This window comes from Podarcis cretensis (assembly GCF_951804945.1).
Source record: "Podarcis cretensis genome assembly, chromosome: 13".
NCBI lineage: Eukaryota > Metazoa > Chordata > Lepidosauria > Squamata > Lacertidae > Podarcis > Podarcis cretensis.
Genome location: NC_137182.1, coordinates 3704767 through 3712364, shown reverse-complemented (window position 1 = coordinate 3712364; position 7598 = coordinate 3704767).

Sequence of the window (7598 nt, the reverse complement as noted above, 5' to 3'; positions counted from 1 at the left end):
CTAGAAATGGGTTGTGAAAGTGGAAAGCGAACTTAGTACAGTGGTACCTCGGGTTACATATGCTTCAGGTTACATGCGCTTCAGGTTACAGACTCCGCTAACCCAGAAATAGTACCTCGGGTTAAAAACTTTGCTTCAGGATAAGAATAGAAATTGCACAGCAGTGGCGCGATGGCAGCGGGAGGCCCCATTAGCTAAAGTGGTACCTCAGGTTAAGAACAGTTTCATGTTAAGAACAGACCTCCAGAACGAATTAAGTATGCAACCAGAAGTATCCCTGGAAGCTCCTTGGGGTAGGAAGGAGAAACTAGGGGTTAATATGAGGTGAATGGCAGGGGGGTTGGGAAGTGGAGAGAGCAAGGGTGCAGCCGTGTGTGTGTGCGCGCGCACGTGTGCGCACCTACTTTCTAGTCTACCCCAATGCAGAAAACCACACTAAATCAACACCATAATAAAAGTTTTCAAAATTCAGAAATTTCAAAGCCCACCAATACATTTGAATTTAAACAATTGTAAAGCAATTTCCAGAGTCACAGCAGTAAACAATAAAACATGAGCATGACCACATAGTGAGCTATTGGTTTTAGGTGGTGCTGAAAAAATGTGCTTAGCTGGTTAGAGCATCCGTAACATGTGAGAGTTGTTTGCAGGTGCCATGCATTCCTGGTGGAAGCTGGCACTGGGGTAAGGAGGCTTGAAACGTCGAGCAAACGGCTTGCAGAAACATTCCCTGCAGCTTCTGCATGGCAGCCTTAACATAAGATATGTTCCTTACTATAGTGGAGCAAAGACTGCTTCTGGAGAGGAGAGGCCAACCGAGGAGTGGAGCATGTCCATGCTTGCTGGGCCAGGGTGTCATGGAAAGAACAGTGGTATCGGATGTCCCAGGGAAGGAAAGATTTGGAAGCGACTACAGGAAATGTTTTAGTTTGTCAAATGTTCTTGTTGGCTGCAGCTGGGAAGAAAATTAAGAAATAATCTCTGCCCATTTCCTAAAGGCATTAACATAAGAATGCAAGCTATCTCCAAAGTATATTCCTATCTTATTTTATTTTATTTTTAAATAGTACACTAGAATACCTTTGTAGGATAACTCTGTGGGCACAGTTTCTCATGCCTAGATTTAAATACCATGCATCTATTAAATTCTGCAAGATTATTCTGAATTTTTTTACATTATGAGAGTGTGCTGAAAGCTTTAAAAGTTTGAAAATTCTGATCTCACACAATGCCCGTTTCTGATTATTAACTATAAAAACCAAACATATATATATATTTTTTTTGGAGGGGACTGTAAAGAGCTAAATGAAAAAGGGGGAAAGAAACAATATAGTTGTTGGAGAAAGTTAGTTCCATGTGGATTTACTAGAAATTTTGAGTAAAAAAAGTTATCCTGTACTAAATTATGTACTGTCATGGATGCGTTGGCTGAGTTTCCTGCATTGGAGGGGGTTGGGCTAGATGACCTTTGGGTTTCCTACCAACTCTACAGTTCTATGATTTTATGAAATTGTTGGAGATTTGATTTGACATTTTATTTGACTGACACTTAGGAAACAAAACTATGTATGCATAGTTTCTTCCCTCCAATAAACAAAATCAATTACATTAATATAAACTTTATGAAAAAATGATGTTATTATATTTCTACCAAATCACTGGTTGTGGGTAACTTATCTGTAGATGTTTTCTAATTGTATGTCTCTTAATGTTAGCATAAGATACTTCCCTGTAATAGGGGGCCTTAGGTATTTTGTGTGTCCATGAAAGACAGAATCCAAGACAGTCCAAGCTTTTTCAGACGCCTCAGTTGCGTTTCCTGCTACTTCATGCTGGTGGACACAGATGACCACAGGAAGCCTTAAGAGATTAGAATTATTTCTTCTTCAGTGCAGCCCACCAGAGACATTCAGGAGAGAAGCTGGCAAATATAAAACATGACAAACAATGCTTTGAGCTGGTACCAGGCTCTTGGGACAGGTAACTAGAGGGCGGGTGTGGTCCTAGATAGCAATATGTCTTTTATTCCTCCAGATGTTCAGGACAAAGCTTGAGCAGGAAGCTTATTGAGGCGCAGAGCCAATAATGGAGGTATATAGCTACAGCTATTCTTTGGACCAGACGGTTAACTGAGCCCCTGCTTTTAGGCTGTAACTTCCTTCCTCTGATCTGACTCACAGGACACCTGCGTCTTAATGCTTCCTAGCCATGAAGTGCAGTATGAAGAGACATGGCCTGCCAAAAGAATAGACTTTAGGATTGAGGCAAATAATTGACAGAGGACCCTGCAGAAATAAAACCTTTCTAACTAATGGATCTGGCATGTTGTGCAATAATTTTTTAAGATGAGAAATTTCTATAATGCTTAGATATTCTTTCCAGCTGGTAGTACTAGCCGTGGTTTATCTGAGGGTTTTCCTTATAGCATCTATTTGAAATAGTCCCATGATTTAAAAACAACATCCATGCAATTAAGTTTCAGGAAAAAAGAAATTTTGCATTGCAGTTGTAAAGGTACAGGTTTGTGTGTGTTTCCTTATTGCCTTTCATACTTCTGAAACAAAAACATACCTTAGATCAAGAGGTAAAGCTGCATGGTGATTTTTTTTTTTAAAAAAAATGCAACTAAAAGGAAACAGTTTCTCCAGTTCTCTGTGACTTACACTTCAGTTTTTAAAATCAACATGCAAATGACAAGACAGAGGTCCATTTCAGTTGGTGCAGCAAACCATAGTTTGTGGTCCATGAATAAGCCAGCATTCCATTATGCAAAGCGGGGGGGGGGGGGGGCGCTGAGGTTCCTGCCAGCCTGTTTGTGTAATGAATGAGAAATGTTTTAGATGAAAGTTTAATGTTTTAAATTGCATACGTGTCCATTACATGTTGAGAATGCCATTAATTTATTTTTAGGGATACGTGAACATTGTTCCTTTTTTATTTTTCCTGCTTTTCCGTCCCATGCTTTCATATTCCCCATTTTTAAAGACTTGGCTATGGCACACAAGAATTTGTGTGTCTAGCAGTTAATATAATCAAGCAGGCAAAAAACACCCCTATGGACCTGACTGGCAAACCACTGTGGTGTTAGTATACTTAATCAAAGTCTCTTATCTGTCATCCAGTTGCTGCTATAGAATAATGAATTAAGTGATTTTACATACAGTCTATTGCATGGGTAGGCAAACTAAGGCCTGGGGGCCGGATCTGGCCCAATTGCCTTCTAAACCCGGCCCGTGGACGGTCCAGAAATCAGCGTGTTTTTACATGAGTAGAATGTGTGCTTTTATTTAAAATGCATCTCTGGGTTATTTGTGGGGCATACAAATTCATTCATTCCCCTCCCCGCCAAAAAATAGTTCGGACCCCCCACAAGGTCTGAGGGACAAGGCCTGAAAAAGCTTGCTGACCCCTGGACTATTGTCACATTATCTCAGGTGTATAATTTAACTTTTTTCAAGTTATCTTGAGCTTTAGGATATCCTTCTAGGTTGGGTTGAGGAAGCACTGTCGTTCTGGTTCTTCCTGGGAAGCATCCCAAGTGGTGCTGGGGAACTGTTGCTCTGTTGGACTGTGGGGTACCTCAGGGATCAGTTTTGTTCTCCATGGTCTTTTAATGCCTCCATGAAACTGCTAGGAAGAAGTCACCCAGAGGTTTGGGCTGTGGTGTCATCAGTATGGCATAGGCGTTCTGCTCTACCTCTCATTTCCATCTTCTGATCCAAGGGGGCTGCAGAAGTCCTGAACTGTAGCTTGAAGGCTGTTCTGGGGAGAATGAGGGCAAACAAGCTGAGGTTAAATCCACACAAGATGGAAGTACTATTGAGTGCAGCATGGGGGGCAATCACCCGCTTCAGAAGGAGATTTGCAACTAGCCTTAGATAGGGTTGCACTCTCCATGGAAAACCCAAGTGTGTAGCTGGAGTGTGTTCCTGGATTTTGCACTTACTTGGGAAGCTCAGGTGGTGGCAGTGACCCAGAGTGCATCTCACCAGCTTCAGCCCTGTCTGGAGAGGTCAACATTGATTCCAGTAATCCATGTTCATGTCACGTCCTGGCTTGACTACTGCAAAGAGCTCTCTGTAGGGCTGCCTTTAAGGACTGTTTGGAAACATCTGCTAGTTTAGAATGCAGCCACCCCCTTAATGGGGGCTGGGCGGTCTAATCATGTGACATCATCATTATTATTTTTTTAAAAAGGTAAAGGACCCCTGACAGTTAAGTCCAGTCACAGACGACTCTGGGGTTGCGGTGCTCATCTCACGTCACAGGCCGAGGGAGCCGGCATTTGTCCACAGACAGTTTTTCCGGGTCATGTGGCCAGCATCACTAAGCCACTTCTGGTGCAGTGGAACACCAAAACCAGAGCAGCACATAGAAACGCTGTTTACCTTCCCGCTGGAGCAGTACCTCTTTATCTACTTGCACTTTTTGGCATGCTTTCGCACTGCTAGGTTGGCAGGAGCTGGGACCGAGCAATGGGAGCTCACCCCGTCGAGGGGATTCGAACTGCCGACCTTCCGATCGGCAAGCCCTAGGCTCTGTGGTTTCATCCCCCAACATTATTGTACCAGGAGGTTTTCTTATTGTTGGAACTGGATTTTTATATCCTATTGCATGAGCTGGCTTGAGTAAGTTTTACTTGTAAGATGACCTATACATTTTTTGTTATAATAAATAAATGTGCAACAGGGCATTCAATTTCATTCCTGCAGCTATTCTACACAGGGATGGATTTCAACGTTGTAAGGCACTCCATTTGCAATAACCCAGTCATTGTCACTATTCATGATTGTTGTGGTAAATAAGCAAGCTCTTCTGTAAAGATCAGTTGTCAACAGAGGAGTGATTACTCAGTTTTCTGTATTTCTGGCCACTGAGCTTTTCCCTGCCCCCTTTCACTCATATCACTGTGTGTCTCTGCAATAGTTTTAAGCCCCGGCATTATACTTTTTTGGGTAAATATTTTGAGATCTGCTTAGTCTATCTGCTCTTGGTTTCTGCAATCCCATTAAAATAATTAGTAAAAAGAAGAATAAAAGAATAAATGGTTGCAAATTAAAATCTTTTTGTGTGTCTCTTTTCAGTTTTCCTAAGTTGTTCAGTGGAAATTCATAATGGGATAAAAGATCAAAGGATGCTAATCAAGCCCTTTATCGCACCGCCAAATGGCCTTTAATGTGGGAACAATCCAGTGTGTCTCTTGGGGCAAGGGTAGCTTGCATTTCTATATAGATGAACACATTGTTTGTGGATTTGGTTCCAGCTTTCTGTTCTCTTGGGTGCTGCTGGGAAGCAAAGTCCCCCCCTCACCCCCCCCCCCCAGTGCACTGAGAATTCAGTGTTTTAAACGCTAGTATACTTCGTTCCGATGTTCTCTTGTACATGGCATCTCTTGCCAAAAGAGTGAGGAAACCACAATAAATAATAGTTAAAACAGATAACAAATGGTTTTTCTTGTTTTTTAAAAAGTGAACACTGGCAGCAAGAATATTACAATGAAGATGCAGGTGGCTGCTTTTCAAAAAGTCGGTGTCTGGACCCAGCCCTTCGGCTATGTTATAGCAAAGTTAATGAGGAGTTGTTGGAGCCTCCCCAACTGTAACTAAAAGTAAACACGAGGCAGGTGAGCTTATTGTACTTGCTTTTGCTTTGAGCCTGAGGGGAGAGTGATCAAAGGGAAATGAAAGGGCTCAGAACGGTGCAGGTTAGTGCATTGCTTGAAGGCCCCATATGGTGGGATTGCAGGCTAGCAAAGCCCTGTAAAATGAGTAGCTGTACTGTTGGAGCCTAATATTCATGGCCCCTTGAGCCTTTTAACCTGAGAGGAGTGGAGTGAGGCCACTGAGAACTCTCTCATGCTGCCTCTGACTTTGGACAGTGGTCAGCAGCCTTTGGCCCACTGTCAGTGGTCAGCCTTTGGCCCACAGGCCTAATTGGACCACCCCATTTGCCCTGCCAGGCCGCTGTGGCGAAGTTCTGCTAACGTGCGCTACTCCTGACATCATACCTGCTTGTAAAGAGCTGCGTGCAGGGCTGCAACAAAGTGCTGCACAAACTGCAGGGTTTAATTTCAAAACGTGCAAGTGAAAACAGGTCATTGCATGCCATTGTAACTTATGGCAATTGACGGGTGCACAGACAGGTGAGCCTCTCCGGGGGGAGCATTCCATAAACTGGGAAGCGCTGCAGAAAAGGGTTGCCACCCTTCAGAGGCACGCCAAGAAGGGCCTCAGATGATGGCCACAGGTCCAGGTTCGTTCATCGGGGGAAATGCAGCCCTTGACAACTTGGGACCAGTTTACTTGTGGGATCGTCTTACACCATCTACTGCTTTGATCTGCAAAACTGCCACTGTTACTAGTGCAACATAATACTTGCTCTGCATGTGTAAGAAATAAATCTTTTACTGTGGCGGCATCTACGCTTTGGAACTCACTGCCTGTGGACTCCAGGCAGATTAAAATACCTGTTTTTAGTTGTTTTTAATTTTAATGTTTTATTTTATAAGCTGCTTAGTGGTTTTATTACAATCAAGCGGTATATGAATTTTGTTAACTAAATAAATTGTTGTGCTGGTGCTCTAAGCACAATTGAAATGTGGTTGAAATGTTTTCTAGAATCCACTTTCCCCCCATCACAGTTTCTGAGCAAGCATGCAAGGTTAAAAAAAGAAGAGGATAGTGGTTTTGCGTCCCACATGGATAGAACTCTTCGGATTCAGAAGTTTTTCTTAGTCGTCGCTTTCTCTTTTAATAAAATGTCTACTGTTTATACCCTTTTCAAATTAATAATTAGATATGGTGAATACTTTTTATTTCTGTAGGAGAATAGGTAAAATTTGTAAACAATTTGAGCTGAGCCCATTATAAGTTATTATTGCTTACTTTTTAGATTAACGTTTCCAGTTTTTGCTTTTGAAACGCCAGAGAAAAGTTGCAGTAGGGGTCCATATCACAACAATAGCACATAATGCAAAACATGTGTTTCCATTCAGTGTCCAGATTTTGTCCTTTGTAAACAAAATGGCCAGGAGCCGAAGCTGTCTATACCTAGGGCATGTTCTAAGCCCATGCTAAGTGACCTGTGAACTGAAGGTTAGCTTTGTGCCTGCCACCGTTAATGACAGAGGGAGACATATTCACGGTCTAAATTCTTGGTGCGGGATTACTGGGACATCAAGCTTTTGATGTTACGCTTAGAGCAAGAATTTTATATTTCATTGTCTGTGAATGTTAGATGGTGACAAACTGGTTTATACTCAGAATTGTTCTACCAGGAACAAAAATACATTAGAATTCTTCCCCACTTTCATCCATGTAAACATGAAGGCTGCAATGTTTTGCACAAAATTTGGAAGTTAAGTAGAAACTTCTTGGATTTTAATTCCTAGCAAAATAGTGATTGGTTTGCAGAAGTATGTTTTGAAACCACACAGTGTGCTTTAGTTTTTATTCATTGCCACCCAAATTAATTGATGGTTTCTCTGTCAAAGACATATTTCTGCAGCTTGAGAAGTGTCTCAACATATTTCCTCACACAATTGAGAGCTCCAAAACATAAGCTTGGCTTCTTAAAAGCATTAAGACTTCAGGAAATGT